General features: G+C 35.5%; 1 protein-coding gene and 1 non-coding gene across 2 annotated transcripts in view; one reads left to right on the forward strand and one right to left on the reverse strand.

The window, feature by feature from the left end:
• PTTG1IP2 (PTTG1IP family member 2) overlaps positions 1-16,345 on the forward strand; it is a 74,049-nt gene that overhangs the window by 23,489 nt on the left and 34,215 nt on the right. The gene's annotated exons all lie outside the window — the stretch shown is intronic.
• LOC112067223 (U6 spliceosomal RNA) lies at positions 14,335-14,438 on the reverse strand. Its single transcript, XR_002893164.1, has one exon. It is a non-coding gene; the product is annotated as a U6 spliceosomal RNA (small nuclear RNA).

The following is a 16,345-nucleotide window of genomic DNA, read 5'->3' on the forward strand; positions in this document are numbered from 1 at the left end:
TCTCAATGGTATTATTGGGGTGGGGACAGGGAAATGGGATGGGTGGATGATTTAGAGAGGGGAGATTCAGGCAGGAAGACAAGTTAGGAGAGTGCCAGTCATTCAAGTGGGCACAGGTGAAAGCCCAAATGCGAATGGTGGCATGAAATTGGGAGGAGACTTGAATGACATTTTAGATTAGAATTCACAGACCCTCTTGATCATTTAGAAGTAGAGTGTCAAAAGGAGGAGCTGAAGGAGATTTCAAGGCTTCCAACTTGGGTACTTGGAAGACAATGATGCTGTTCAGATAAAGAAGGAAAACAGGAGGAGGGGCAAGGACATTTTGGTGAGAAAGATAAAGTTTTCATGTTGAATTTGTGGTAATGACAAGACATGCATGTAGAAACTCCAACCAAGAGTTAGGACTGTGGGTGTGGAGCTGGGGAAATTTGAGCTGAAGAGCTAAATGAAGAGAGTCTACATGAAGCCATGGGTGTGGGTGAGAGCAATTGTGGAGTATGTCAAGAGAACAGAAGGACAAGAAAGGATCCTTCAGGATAGCCTTAATCTAGAGTGTGGAAAGAAGTTATGGTGTCACCCAAGAAGATGGAGCAGCGACCCAGAGTAATCAAGTCAGAATAGAGCAGAGCTAAGATATAGGACAAGGGTGGCCAGGAACACCAAATGTGTGGCACAGGCAAAGTTGCTCATACACATAATCTATTTTGTAAACTGCAACAATGCCTTTAAACAGGATGTTTCAGGATACTAAGGAGCACTTTGGTGATTAGGTACTATGGGAGCTGAAAATAGATTGTAGCTTTCTACAGTGCATTTTCTATCCTATGAGAAGGGTCGTGTGCAATAAATGATTTATCTTACAGGACAGAGGTTGCCTGGAGCATAATGTAGAGAAGAAATCTGAGTAATGCCCAGGCTCAGTGGGAAAGAACATTAGAATCTATTAGCAATATTGACCCTCTGTGGTGGGAGTGGGGGATACTGTGTCACAGTTGGTCTTTTCTGGATTAGATGCTTCCTAAGATATTGTTAAAGCTCTAAGTTTCTGTGATCATCAGAGCCTAGTTTATCATACACATCAACCTTTTTAAAAAAGACAGATGACTCCTCATGATTTTGTAGCACAATTTTCCAAAGAGCCTTGCAAAATGAGACTGAATGTCAGGTACTCTAGAGTGAATGAATGAAGAAAAATTATGTGCATTCAATAGGGTAAATAAGGGAGAGTCACCACACACCTTCAACTCAGCTGGTTCCTAATGAAAGGGTTAGGTGTGTGAGTGTGTGTGTGTGTGTGTGTGTGTGTGTGTGTGTTCCATGCTGAGTGTCTTACCTGGGGCTACCCTTGGGGAGGGGCCACACTGGATAAAGAGACCACACCCCCTGCCAAAGCAGAAAATCAGCCAGAACCAGGGCTAAAGTGAGGGTGAGGTGTGTGTGTGTGTGTGTGTGTGTGTGTGTGTGTGTGTGTGTGTGTATGTGTGTATTCAGTTGTTTGGGACTTCAGATAAATGTTCTAATGGGAGTATGGTGGTAATATGTGAAGGAATTGAAAGTAATTGCTTTTTACAGAAAGAGGGAAAAAGTTATTTAAATTTCTCCAGTCAAGAACATTGATTATAGAAAGCCACAGGTGGGGAACATAAAAAGCCAATGCTGAGCTGGATTATTCACTGTGGAGAATTCATAGTAACCACATTAATAAAGTTTTAGGTGAGACTCTTCACTGTTGTATGTAAATAACTATTGCAGAGAAGCTTTTATTTTATAAGTATTCATTATCATAGAAATTTACTGTTCTTAGTCTTGAAAAAGTTGTCCATAAACACTTTTGGAAAATGCCATTGTAATTTAAATACCTATTGGAATTAACTTAAAAAACAATTTTGCTTTGCAGAATCCTAGAGCTGTAGCCCTATGTATTTCTTCTAACATAGCTACTGTATTATATGAATTAACACAAATCATTTCATCTCTGTGTCAGAATATAACTCCTTGAGGGCAAGGGCAGTAACTCATCACTATACCATTGACATCGCTATGTGTAGTGCCTCTCCCTAGTCTCCTCTGACTTTTCTTCCTGTCCACTGACATTTTCAAGAGTCAGCTTTCATAACGCCTCTGATGAAGGTGTGGGACATGGTATCTGCCATCAAAAAACTTAAAATCCGGTTGCTGAGAGAATAGTCACCAGAAATAGATAATGAACAAGGGAGGTAATTAATAACTTAGAGAATAGGTCCACAGTAATTGCTATTTCAAAACCTTGATTTCATTTTCATTCCTTCTTCAGCCACAGATAAATTCTCAATGATGTAGGCAAGGACTCTCAAGAGATATGACAACATATAGTAACTCTACTATTACTATTTCCTTTGCACACTTACTGTCTCTTTCCCTGTATTTTTGTTCTCACTGTTATTTATTTATTTATTTTTCTGATGAGGGGCTCTTGTACCAATTCCTGATATTCATTTGTCAAAATGCTAACTTTTTTTTTTTTTGAATCTCATCTTCAATGCCACCTTCAAACACATTTTCCTGGTCTCCCTTAAGCAACTGTTACGTCTTCCTTTTTTCAGATCACTTTCCTTTCCGCTGTCTCTTGGTACTTATCTTAAGGTGGAAATTGTGTTTTATTGGATAGAGTACAGAATCTCAGCTCTGTCATCATTTGTGATATCTGGAGCAGATATTAAACTCTCTCTGTCCAGCTTCCTCATCTTTAAAATAGGGATAAAAATAATTGCTTGTTTACATAGCTGTGGTGATACAATGAGATAACATATGTAAAGTACTTATAACAGTGCCTAACACATAATGAATACTCAGTAAATAATGACTGTTATGGCAACAGCTTACAGTTCCTGGCATATAGTAGGGTGTATGTTTTGATTTGAATAATAATGATAAAATTGAGTAAATGATGAGTTCATTTTGCTCTGATTCCAATAAGAGCAAAGGGAGTTAGAAAAAGATCAGGGTAGGGTGGATTTGATTGAATAAGCATTTATTGCGTTTTGCTTTGTGCCAGGTACTGGGGATACAATGTGAACAAGACAGACAACATCAGGGAAAACGGGGGATGTTGGTCAAAGGGTACAAACTTCCAGTTAAAAGAGAATAAGTTCGGAGGATCTCATGTACAGCATGGTGATTATAGCTAGTAAGACCATATCATATACTGGAAAGTTACTAAGAGAGTAGATCTGCAATGTTCTTACCCCCCCGCCAAAAAAAAAGAGAAATGGTAATTATGTGAGGTGATGGACGTATTAGCTAATGCTATGGTAATCATCATTTTGCAATATATAAGTGTATCAAATCAACACATTGTATACCTTAAACTTACACTACGTTATATGTCGATTATATCTCAATAATGGAAGAAAAAGACAATGATCCCAGTATAAATACAAAAGAAGTGAGGAGCAAAGGAAAATAATTTTAAAATTGTGACACTGCTGGAAAGAAACAAAAGGACTGAAACTGGGGGAAAGGAAGGTGGGGAACGTACTTGAGATAAATAACAAAGGCATCGAGGGAGTGGAGCTTAAGCAAAGGCCCAAATATGATGAGGAGTCAGCCAGGAGCAGAGTGAGGCGAAGGAAATACCAGGTGGAGGCTCCAAGGCAAGCCAGAGCTTGGGGTGTTGGAGAAACTGAAGTTCAGTGTGGCTGGAGTGAGCAAGGGTTGAGCTGGATACGTAGGCAGGGGTCAGACTATGGAGGGATTTATAGGTCACTAAAAGCAGTGTGGGTTGCATTAGACTTGACTGAGAGGGTTGGATTTTCAGCTGGGTTTAAGACTGTAAAATGTAGAGAAATATTTGGGAGTAGGCATCTGAGGTGGAAGAACAAAGCCATGGGGTTGTGAGGAAGAATGGTGTCGGAGGAGAAGAGAAGTAGTCTGTGAAGTGGAGGAGTTGCACGGGGGCATATGAGAAACTATTCTCTTTTGGAGGCTATCATTCTACAGAACAGCTGCTGCCTTACAGTAATGGACTTTGACGGATTTTTCTCACAGCAGACGAAAAGTTAAGCTGATGTGGTGACCTTTTGGAATAGATGGTTTCTTTTCTGCCAGGTTGAACCTTTTCTGGGAATATTTGTGCTGAGTGAGCTCTTTGACCTTAGTGCAGGGTAGGTAAATGCTATCCTTCACGAGCATTCAACTCTTTTCCTTTCATGTCAGCAGAAGGAAATAAATCATTTATGTTGGCTCGAGTAATTGTAGCAGCTTTTCATTTCCAATTTACTCCAGTGTGTGTGACTAATTTGAGTTGATAATCACTGTTACCCACGCACAGCTTTTCAAGGGAAGGACCATGAGTCGGAGAACATTACGTTTCCATAAAGATTGGTGTAATGGCCTTGAACTTAAGCTTTCTAGTCTAAACGTGAAACCTGAGAGTTAAAGCTGTATTACATTTCCAGTAATGACTGTGTCCTTTTTCTTTCAGATTTCCTTCAGGATTTTAATCATCCTTACAGTCTCTTTGAGAATGACTGAACTTCCAAATTCCCTTAAATTAAAATTTTAATTTCTATTGAACATTTTTGTAGAGTATTTCATTACTTTTACATTGTGACTTGTGCAGTAATTTGTGATTATAAGGGTTAAAAAGCTCTTGAAACAAGATCTTATGGTTAGTTTAAAAGATTTTTTTAAAACTTTTGAATAATCTCCTTTCTAGCTAGCTTTACAATCTTAATATTCTTCCCTTTGAACATAAAGCGGTATAAAAATAGAACGTGCAAGCACCTGACATATAAATTTATATATGGCAGAAGGATTAGAGGCTCCACCCCATGATTATGTCTGACGTTGCTGTTTTCTCATCAGTATGACCAGACGATAAATAAATACTCTAATCTTGTTTACATTTATTATTACAAAAATGCTCCACTATTCAGAATCTTCCGTACCATAGTAAATTTTAGGTAATGATCGATATTATTAGAATCTGTGTTGATGAATATATATCAATGATAATATATTTTTAATGCTATAGATAGTTTCAAATAAAAGAGGTAATGACTCTTAACAATGTAAGAAAAATACTAGAGGGTTTTTTAATACAGCAAAATTATGCCAGGCTTGTTTCAATACCAAATAATTTCTTCATTAAAATTCAGTAATGTTCTGATATATTCATTAATAAGTATGTTTCACCAGTTTTTTTTTAACCTCTCCCAGTTGGGAAAAATTCCAGAAAAGAAGGCATAAACTTATATTTGATATTTTTGTTACTTTTACTACTTTGATATAAAACTAATATGGCTTCAGTTAAACTGGGGGTGGGAGATGTGATACCAAAAATTGTGAAGAAAATAATCGATTATCACTATGGGGGGAATAAAACTTGATTCTATATATAGTTAGAAGTGTTCTCCCATGCTTGACCTAGAGGGGTGGGATAAGGAGGGTGGGAGGGAGACGTAAGAGGTAGGGGATATGGGGATATACATGTACATATAGCTGATTCACTTTGTTGTACAGTAGAAACTAACACAACATTGGAAAGCGATTATACTCCAATAAAGATGTAAAAAGAAAAAAATTGCCAAGAAAGACACATGAAAAAAAAGCAAAAGTGAAGTGTTCTCCCATGCTATCAAGGCTGGAATAACTTGAGCTAGGAAAAACCAAATTTGTTTAAGTTGAGGTGGCTGTAACTCCAGCAAGACAGACCTTACACTTGATCAAAGATTGATTTCTATGCTAGGCAGAAAATTTGACTTTGATTAGAGAACTGAAACAGCAATGCAGAAATAAGTAATCTCTTTTGTTCCACCAAAATCTGAGAACTTCCTTTCTTTTTTCCTATGAAGTAATAAGCCTAAGCTTGCTCCTGTCTGTCTCCTTCTTTGCACTTCAGCTTGTTTCCTGGTGTTTGTCCTCACTTTATTCCCTTCAACCCAGCTTTACTGAGGTATAGTTGACAAATAAAATTACATATATAGGGAATTCCCTTGCGGTCCAGTGGTTAGGACTCTGCGCTTTCACTGCCAGGGGCCCAGGTTCAATCCCTTTTTGGGGAACTAAGATCCCACAGCTGGGTGGGGTGGCCAAAAAAAAAAGCACTATATAAAAGAGTACAGCATGATGATTGATATGCATATATATTGTGAAATGATTACCATAATCAAGTTAATTAATACATCCATCACCTCACATAGTGATGTGTGTATGTGCGTGTGTGTGTGTGATGGGAATGCTTAAGACTACTCTTATAGCAAATTTCAAGTTAAAATACATTATTATTAAATAGTCACCATACTGTATATTATATCCACAGAATTTATTCATCTTATGACTGAAGGGTTGTATCCTTTGATGAGGATCTCCCCCCACCCATAGCCTCTGGTAACCACCATTCTACTCTGTTTCTATGAATTTGACTTTTTTTTTTTTTTAAGATTCCACATATAAGTGAGATAATACAAGACAGTATTTGTCTTTGTCTGGCTTATTTTATGTAGCATAATATCTTCCAGGTTTATCCATGTTATCACAAATGGTAGGATTTCCTTCTTTCTCATGACTGAATAATATTCCATTGTTATATGTACATATGTAATATATACATATAACATATACACATATAACATATTGAGTACTTATAAAATTACACTTGCCAGATTTAAATATATCTTTTTCATTAGAGGGATTCATATCTCAATAGCATGCTAAGTTTCAGAATGTTAAAAATATATTCATTTTTTGTTAATACATATGGGCATTTTCACAAATCTTTCAAAATATCATTAATTCATATTTTGGGGAGAGTTTCTTTTTTTTCTCCTTTCACAAAGATAAATTCCAATTTGCTTCTTTGTTCAAAACAATTCAGTGTAGACTGTGTTATCTTCTATATGTCATGTCACCGCTACTAAATTGTGAAATACAAATCATGTTTTAATTACGTAACCTGAGTATGGCTTTTGATTTTCAGTCATCCAAAAGAGGGCTTCTATAAATAAATACCAAAGGAAATAATAAAATATTAAGCCATATTTAATTTATTTTATTTTAATTTTAATAGAATGTTTCAATTAATTTCTTCATTACTGGTCCTAATTAATTCATTTTAGAATTTGCCATAATTCTCTATTTACAAAAATTATTTACTGACTATTTTTTAAAACTTTTTTCTCAATCACTTATTTTATATAGTCAGATTGAATAATTATCAATGTATCATAATTCCAAAATGAACAATACTATATTTATAGGATTAATGATTTTGGAGTTGTTTGGTGTTAAGTGAAATTATGAATAACCTTGTTCTCTGTGCTCTGTTTGACATTTTCCTTTCATCACCTATCAGGGAATCTAAAAAAGTAAAGTGCAACTCAGCTGGCTGTCTTTGAAGAATAATAATTTGAAATGAGAGTAAGTTGATAGTGTAGTAATGGTCTGGTGATAGCTTTCCCAGGAGACATCTTATGCAAAAATGATGGAGGTCTGCCCATCACTGCACACAGAATGCTGACATTCTTGACTTTAATAGGAAAGCATTTATCTTTTGCACCTGCTCCAGTATATGAATAGCTGTCATGTACTCCAACAAAAAGAGGAGAACTGTCACTGTGATTTAAGAAATATACATTGGTGTAAGAAAAAGCAAAATGTTTTGAGCACTTAGAATTTATTTTTCTTACTCTATTATGCCTGGTTTCTACAGTGAATTATTTAAGTTATACTTAATAGTATTAGAATTTTCCTACTGAGTCCATCAGTATGACTTCATCATTATAGAAAGCACTTTGAATTATTAAAGAGACCCTGCGTGTGTGCTTCAGGAATAAAAGGTTGTGCATTTATGATTACTGGATTTTCAGTAGTGTGTAACAAAATGAAACACCTAGATAAAATGTAAATGCAGTTTTTACAAGCATATCAGTAAGACAAAATTTGAGGTTTATAAAGTTAAAACTTATTCTTAAAAATTCACTGATTCAAATAAAACAAGTAAAATAATGGAGTAAAATGCATATTGAAATTGATTATTGGAAAAACAGAAGGTTTTCTTAAAGGTTTTTAGATTCCTGACAAGTTGACAATGGAACCAGAGCCTTTAAATGTGTTAAAATATTGAAATGCTACTGCTTTTCCGCACATTTTTATTTCTAAATATTACTGCTCTACTGGATGAAATTATGAAAGAAGCCTGTCAGATCATTTTTACATTTATGTTTTCCCAGCAGGTGTTTCCTCCCATGGCATTTTACATGCTGATTTTTCTTCTCTTGCTGTCTTTCAATTTTAACTTTCCTTCTAAAAATACACAAGAGATTTCAAGATTATGTACACACACACACGTAGTTTGTGTGTATACATATATAAAGTATTGCTATAATTTAATCTGACTCATCTTTTAACAAACACTAAACCAAAATTAATTTTCTCCCTTGAGAATATTCACCATTTGAAGTTATTCACTTATTTCACTCCTGCTGATATTACTTAAAATGTCTTTGGACCTATTCCTTTGAAATGTCTTTAAAAACCTGCAGAACATGTAAAGTACATCTTCATTTTTTATGGATGGTTGAGAGATGGCAGACAGGCATTCAGAGCCATATGTGATGAGAACAGGAAACTGATTGTTTCAGATAATCCATTTTTGGTCCAAGTCAGGGATATGCTATAAAGAACTTGTTGTGTGTTTGGGAGAGAGAAAATGAAAAGGCAGAGAGGAAAAGAAGGGGCCCAAATTGATGATGATAGGATAGCAATTTGAAAAGAAAAATTCAAAAAGATTTTAGCAGTTGTTGAAAAAAGCTTTGAATTTTCCATGGTGACTGTTTTGAAAGAATGCAAACATTTAGAAGTACTGGCAGCCCCTGAAGCACTGAGGTTTTATATGATTTTCATTTGTACTTCTGAGCTTATATCCATATTGGGATTTAAAGTAAACAGCATATAAATCAAAACTGAATCTGATTAATTCTTCCTAAGGCTCTTTCACTCATCTGCCATCAGTCTGGACAAAAGCCTTATTCTCCACCTTGTACCATCCTGTTTGGCTCTTACTGGGAAGGCAGTTTTGTGGTTTTTAAAAAAAGTTATTTATTTATTTTTTTAGGCCACGCTGCTCGGCTTACAGGATCTTAGTTCGCCGACCAGGGATCAAACCCCGGGCCCATGGCAGTGAAAGCCCGAGTCCTAACCACTGGACCACTAGGGAATTCCCACATTTTAGCTTTGTTGAGTTTCTGAAAACTCTTGAGTTGTATAGATAATGCTGAATCAAGATGGCTCTAGGAAATGTCAGCTTTGAACAGAGGAAGCAAAGTAAATTTAGAAAAGAGGAAAGGAGCCTAGATTCAGAGAGAGTCTCCATTCTAACCAGAACTTTGGGTGGTTTTCACCTTAGGAAGATACGATCTGGAGAGGCATCAGAAATGAGCAATTTAATACAAGCTGCTAACTGAAATTTCATACTAATTATCGAAGTTTCTCTATGTCTTACCTCATGAGATTGAGTGGTATGCTTGGAAGAGGAGATCAAGTTTTAGATTTAGGAAACCTAGTCCTAATTTCAGTTCTGACCCTAAAGTATTTGTGATCGTGACAAATTAAAGAAAATGGTGTTTTTCTCATTTTCTAAATTGATATTTTGAGTTAGATAAGGAATTTAAACAAGCCAGCCACAGCAAAATGAATTGTCCAAGATCATAATGGGTTTAAGACTTGGAAGGATACAGCTTGTGTCTCATAAAAAAGCTGCTTCTCTGTGAGATAATAGCTCAGAAATTTTCTTTCAATTTGTCTAAAATCATGCAAGAAAGAGGTTACTGTGCTAGAAAAGACATCCTTGTCAGTGAAACTGAACAATTCTGGAGGAAAATGCTTTTTCAACTGTACCACAGTAAACCAGAAAAACTCATGCTTGGTTTTAAAGTTAAGGATAAGTATGCTTTTTATTATCCTTTTAGTTGGTTCAAACACTTCCACTGATTTCCAGCTCAAATGTTTACTTTGTTCATCACGGTGAAAATCCCAAATCACATAAGATTATACTAAAGGCAGTCTTCTAGTCATCTGGAAATCAAATACTAAAACCTTAGGGAAACAGGTTCCATTTTTTTTTTTTTTTTTTTTTTGCGTTACGCGGGCCTCTCACTGTTGTGGCCTCTCGCGTTGCCGAGCACAGGCTCCAGACGCGCAGGCTCCACGGCATGTGGGATCTTCCCGGACCGGGGCACGAACCCGTGTCCCCTGCATCGGCAGGCGGGCCCTCAACCACTGCGCCACCAGGGAAGCCCCCACTTTTAAGAATAGTTTTGTGTCCAGTGTTTAATCCTAACAACATTTGAGACCCTACTCTGTACAGAGCATTATAGGTTATTCAGAATAATTGCAATAACAACACTTCATATAAAAATATAACACAATACCCCTGGACATCATTTACTGTAGATACAGATTCTAGCTAATAGGATGTTTTCATGTTCTCTTGGATAAACTTCATGCTCTATCCCGCAGACAGAGGTTGTTTCATTTGAAAAGATAATTACAATAGAAAAAAATCAGTGGAGTATATATAAACATTAGCAATTGCCAATATTTTTTCTAATTTTATGTATTTTTAGCCAATAAAAAAGATATTTTGTTGCATATAACTCCCTTTTTTAAATTCTGAAATCTTATTGACTTGATTTTTCTTACTTGAAAATTCTTCCAAGATTTTCATAAAAAAACAAACATAACAAATAAGGACTGTGGCTAGTCTCACTCTTTTCACAACTGGAATGTTTTTTTTTTTTCCTAATCTTGCATCAACTTTTATGTTGAGAAATAAGAGTTAAATCAAATTTTTTAAAACAGATACACACTACTATATATTATAAACTTGATAAAACAGCAAGGATATACTGTATAGCACTGGAAACTATATTCAGGATCTTACGATAACCTATAATGGAAAAGAATCTGAAAAAGAATAGATATGTATAAGTATGTATAACTGAATCACTTTGCTGTACACCTGAAACTAACACAACATTGTAAAACCTCAATTAAAAAAAAAATAGAAGGGGAAAAATGATTTTTTAAAAAGCCAATATTTGTTTTGTTTTTTACAAGAAGAGGGCAGAAAAACAAAGCATCCATAATTCAAAATGCATAATCAAGTGTCTTTCATTCTCTCCCAATTGTCTCAAAGATGACTGGCAAACTTTCTCCAAAAGAGCCCTCAGCCTTCTATAATATTACACTTTCTGATTTGTTGCACTAACGGAAAAAGAAAGGCTAGAATTGTTTTAGGAGGAGGAACCATTTACAATGTTCTATGAAAGTGAGCCATTTTAAGTACAGTGTATGAGATAGTGTATTGTACTATTTCATATATACTATGTATACTACTTGATACATACTGTATGTGTGTGTATGTGTAAACTTTAAACATAGCATTTTGCTAACTTTTATAAAAAATTTGAACCTCAGATCCCTTAATCAAGAATGTAACTTTTACCATATTTTTTTCTTTGGGAAAAATATCAACTTGAATTATTATTATTAGTTTACATAGTAACAAGAATAAAATTTTATGTAACTTTATGTTAACAAAGCATCATCATGACCTATAACCCAATGAAGGGCTATTTTTCTTCTTTCCCCATATCACTCCCCCCTTATCTCCTTCATTCTTCTCCCCCACCAGTTTTATTGCAATTTAATTGACATATAACATTGTTTTACATATACAACATAATTATTTGCTATATATATATAGCAAAATGATGACCACATAGCATTAGCTAACACCTCCATCACTTCACATGGCTACAATTTTTGTTTGTTTGTTTGCTATTGAGTTGTATGAGTTCTTTATATTTTTTGAGTACTAACCCCTTATCAGATGTATGATTTGCAAATATTTTCTCCCATCCCATAGGTTACCTTTTCATTCTGTTGATGGTTTCTTTTCCTGTGCAGAAGCCTTTAATTCTGATGTAGTCTCACTTGTTTATTTTTGCTTTTTTTGTCTTCGTTTTGGTGTCAAATCGAAAAAGTCATTGCCAAGACTGATGTCAAAGAGCTTCCTGCCTATATTTTCTTCTAGAAGTTTATGGTTCAAGTCTTTAATCCATTTTGAGTTGATTTTTGCATATGGTATAAGATAGTGGTCCAGTTTCATTCTTTTGCCTGCAGCTGTCCAGTTTTCCCAATACCACTTATTAAAGGGACTGTCCTTTCTCCATTGTATATTCTGGCTTCTTTGTCATAAATTAATTCACCTTATGTGCATGGGTTAATTTCTGGGCTCTGTATTCTGTTTCATTGGTTTGTGTCTGTTTTTTATGCCAATACCATATGGTTTTGATCACTATAGCTTTGTAATATAATTTGAAATCAGGGTGCATGGTGCGTCCAGCTTTGTTTTCTTTCTCAAGATTGCTTTGACTATTCAGGGTCTTTTGTGGTTCCGTACAAATTTTAGGATCGTTTGTTCTACTTCTGTGAAAAATGTCATTGGAATTTTGACGGGGGTTGCACTGAATCTGTAGATTGTGTGAGTAGTATGGACATTTTAATAATATTAATTCTTCCAGTCAATGAGCACAGAATATCTTTCCACCTATTTGTGTCTTAAGTTTCTTTCATCTATGTCTTATAGTTTTCAGTGTATAGGTCTCTCACCTCCATTGTTAAATTTATTACTAGGTGTTTTATTCTTTTTGATGAAATTACAAATGGAATTATTTTCTTAATTTCGCTTTCTGATAGTCTATTATTATTGCGTAAAGATGTAACTGATTTTTAAATATTGATTTTGTATCCTGCAACTTTACTGAATGCATTTATTAGTTCTAACAGTTTTTGGTAGAGTCTTTAGGGTTTTCTTTATATAACATCATGTCATCTGCAAATAGAGACAGTTTGTTTTATTTGGATGTCTTTTATTTCTTTTTCTTGACTAATTGCTGTGGCTAGGACTTCTAATACTATGTTGAATAAAAGTGGCAAGAGTGGACATCCTTTTCTTGTTTCTGATCTTAGTAGAAAAGCTTTCAGTTTTTCAACATTGAGCATTTTAGCTATGGGCTTGTCATATATGGCCTTCATTATGTTTAGGTACGTTTCCTCTATACACAGTTTGTTGAGAGTTTTTATCATGAATGGATGTTGAATTTTGTCAAATACTTTTTCTGCATCTATTGAGATGATCATATGATTTTTAAATTCATTTTGTTAATGTGGTGTATCACATACGCCATGTTCAAGTGGGATTTATTCCAGGGATGCATGGATGTTTCAACATCCACAACTCAAACCTTCATTTGCCTTTGTTTAGGCTACCATATGTCTCAGTTTGCCCAGGACAGTCCTACTTTATGCTGGTTGTCTTAGTGTAATTAAAAATAGAGCCCCCTCAGATAAGCACATGAAAACATGTTTGCCATCATTAGTTATTAGGAAAATGTAAATTAAAACCAAAATGAGATACCACTACACACTCACTAGAATGGCTAAAATTATAAACAAGCATTGACCATACCAAATGTTGGTGCGCATGTGGACCAACTATAATTTCAAAACACTGCTATAAAGAATGTTAAATAGTCCAATCACTCTGGAAAATATTTAACAGTTTCTTAAATCTTAAAGGCACCTACCATACCACCCAGCCATTGCACATCTAGATGTTTACATAAGAAAAGTGAATGCATATGTCCATACCAAGACTTTTACATGAATGTTCATAGCAGCCTTATTTGGAATAACTCCAAAATGGAAACCCAAATGTCCAATAACAGGAGAATGGATAAACAATTACAGTATAGCTATACAATGGAATATTACTCAGAAATCCATAGGAAGAAATTTTTGATACATACAATCTGTAAGAATCTCTATGTGAAAGAAGTCAAACAAAAAAAGACAAAGTGGGGCTTCCCTGGTGGCGCAGTGGTTGAGAGTCCGCCTGCCAACGCAGGGGACACGGGTTCGTGCCCCAGTCCGGGAAGATACCACATGCCATGGAGTGGCTAGGCCTGTGAGCCATGGCCGCTGAGCCTGTGCGTCCGGAGCCTGTGCTCTGCAACGGGAGAGGCCACAACAGTGAGAGGCCCATGTACCAAAAAAAAAAAGACAAAGTGGATAATTCCATTTATATAAAATTCTATAAAATGCAAATGTGACAGCAACCAGATCTGTGGTTGCCTGAAGATAGGGAAGATGGGGGCGAAAGGAAAGATTACAAAGAGGAAACTTTGAGATGGTGACTATTTTTATTATCTTGACTGTGGCAATAGTTTCACAGGTGTATGCCAAAACTCATCAAACTGTAACTTTATTTTTTATCATCATTATTTTTTAAATATAGAACACTTCACGAATTTATGTGTCATCCTTGCACAGGGGCCATGCTAATCTCTGTATCATTCCAATTTGAGTTTATGCGCTGCTGAAGCGAGCACAAATGATAAATTTAAATATGCACAGTTTATCGTATATCAATATACCTCAATTGGCTGTTAAAAGAAATAATTCCACCTTTCACTCTCAAAAATATTTCAGTTTGAATGTTGATAATATTCTATTTCTTAGTCTGGATTTTATAGATTTTTTTTAAGATCTTAATTGGAGTATAATTGCCTTACAATGTTGTGTTAGTTTCTGCTATATAACAAAGTGAATCAACTATATGTATATATATATCTCCATATCCCCTCTCTCTTGCACCTCCCTCCCACTCTCCCTATCCCACCGCTCTAGGTGATCATAAAAAACTGAGCTAATCTTCCTATACGATGTAGCTGCTTCCCACTAGCTATCTATTTTACATTTGGTAGTGTATATATGTCAATGATACTCTCTCACTTCATCCCAGCTTACCCTTCCCCATCCCCATGTCCTCAAGTCCATTCTCTATGTCTGCGTCTTTATTCCTGTCCTGGCCCTAGGTTTGTCAGGACTTTTTTTTTTTTTTTTTTTTTTTTAGATTACATATATATGTGTTAACATATGGTATTTATTTTTCTCTTTCTGACTTACTTCACTCTGTATGACAGACTCTACGTCCATCCACCTCACTACAAATAGTTCAATTTCATTTCTTTTTATGGCTAAGTAACACTCTATTGTATATATGTGCCACATCTTTATCCATTCATCTGTCGATGGACACTTAGGTTGTTTCCATGTCCTGGCTATTGTAAATAGAGCTGCAATGAACATTGTGGTACATGACTTTTTTGAATTATGTTTTTCTCAGGGTATATGCCGAGTAGTGGGATGGCTGGGTCATATGGTAGCTCTATTTTTAGTTTTTTAAGGAACCTCCATTCTGTTCTCCATAGTGGCTGTATCAATTTACATTCCCACCAATGGTGCAAGAGGATTCCTTTTTCTCCACACCCTCTCCAAAATTTATTGTTTGTAGATTTTTTTGATGATGGCCATTCTGACCGGTGTGAGGTGATACCTGTTTGTAATTTTGATTTGTATTTCTCTAATGATTAGTGATGTTGAGCATCCTTTCATGTGTTTGTTGGCAATGTGTATATCTTCTTTGGAGAAATGTTTATTTAGGTCTTCTGCCCATTTTTGCATTGGGTTGTTTGTTTTTTTGATATTGAGCTCCATGAGCTCTTTGTATATTTTGGAGATTAATCCTTTGTCAGTTGCTTCATTTGCACACGTTTTCTTCCATTCTGAGGGTTGTTTTTTCATCTTGTTTATGGTTTCCTTTGCTGTGCAAAAGCTTTTAAGTTTCATTAGGTTCCATTTGTTTATTTATTTTTTTTATTTCCATTTCTCTAAGAGGTGGGTCAAAAACGATCTTGCTTGATTTATGTCATAGAGCGTTCTGCCTATGTTTTCCTCTAAGAGTTTTAGAGTGTCTGGCCTTACATTTAGGTCTTTAATCCATTTTGAGTTTATTTTTGTATACAGTGTTAGAGAGTGTTCTAATTTCATTCCTTTACATGTAGCTGTCCAGTTTTCCCAGCACCACTTATTGAAGAGGCTCTCTTTTCTCCATTGTATATTCTTGCTTCTTTTATCAAAGATAAGGTGACCATATGTGCATGGGTTTATCTCTGGGCTTTCTATCCTGTTCCATTGATCTATATTTTCTCTTTTTGTGGCAGTACCATGCTATCTTGATTACTGTAGCTTTGTAGTATAGTCTGAAGTCAGGGAGCCTGATTTCTCCAGATCTGTTTTTCTTTCTCAAGGTTGCTTTGGTTATTCGGGGTCTTTTGTGTTTCCATACAAATTGTGAAATTTTTTGTTCTAGTTCTGTGAAAAATGCCATTGCTAATTTGATAGGGATTGCATTGAATGTGTAGATTGCTTTGGGTAGTACAGTCATTTTCACAAT

The sequence above is a fragment of the Physeter macrocephalus genome, chromosome 5 (genome assembly GCF_002837175.3).
Source record: "Physeter macrocephalus isolate SW-GA chromosome 5, ASM283717v5, whole genome shotgun sequence".
Lineage (NCBI taxonomy): Eukaryota > Metazoa > Chordata > Mammalia > Artiodactyla > Physeteridae > Physeter > Physeter macrocephalus.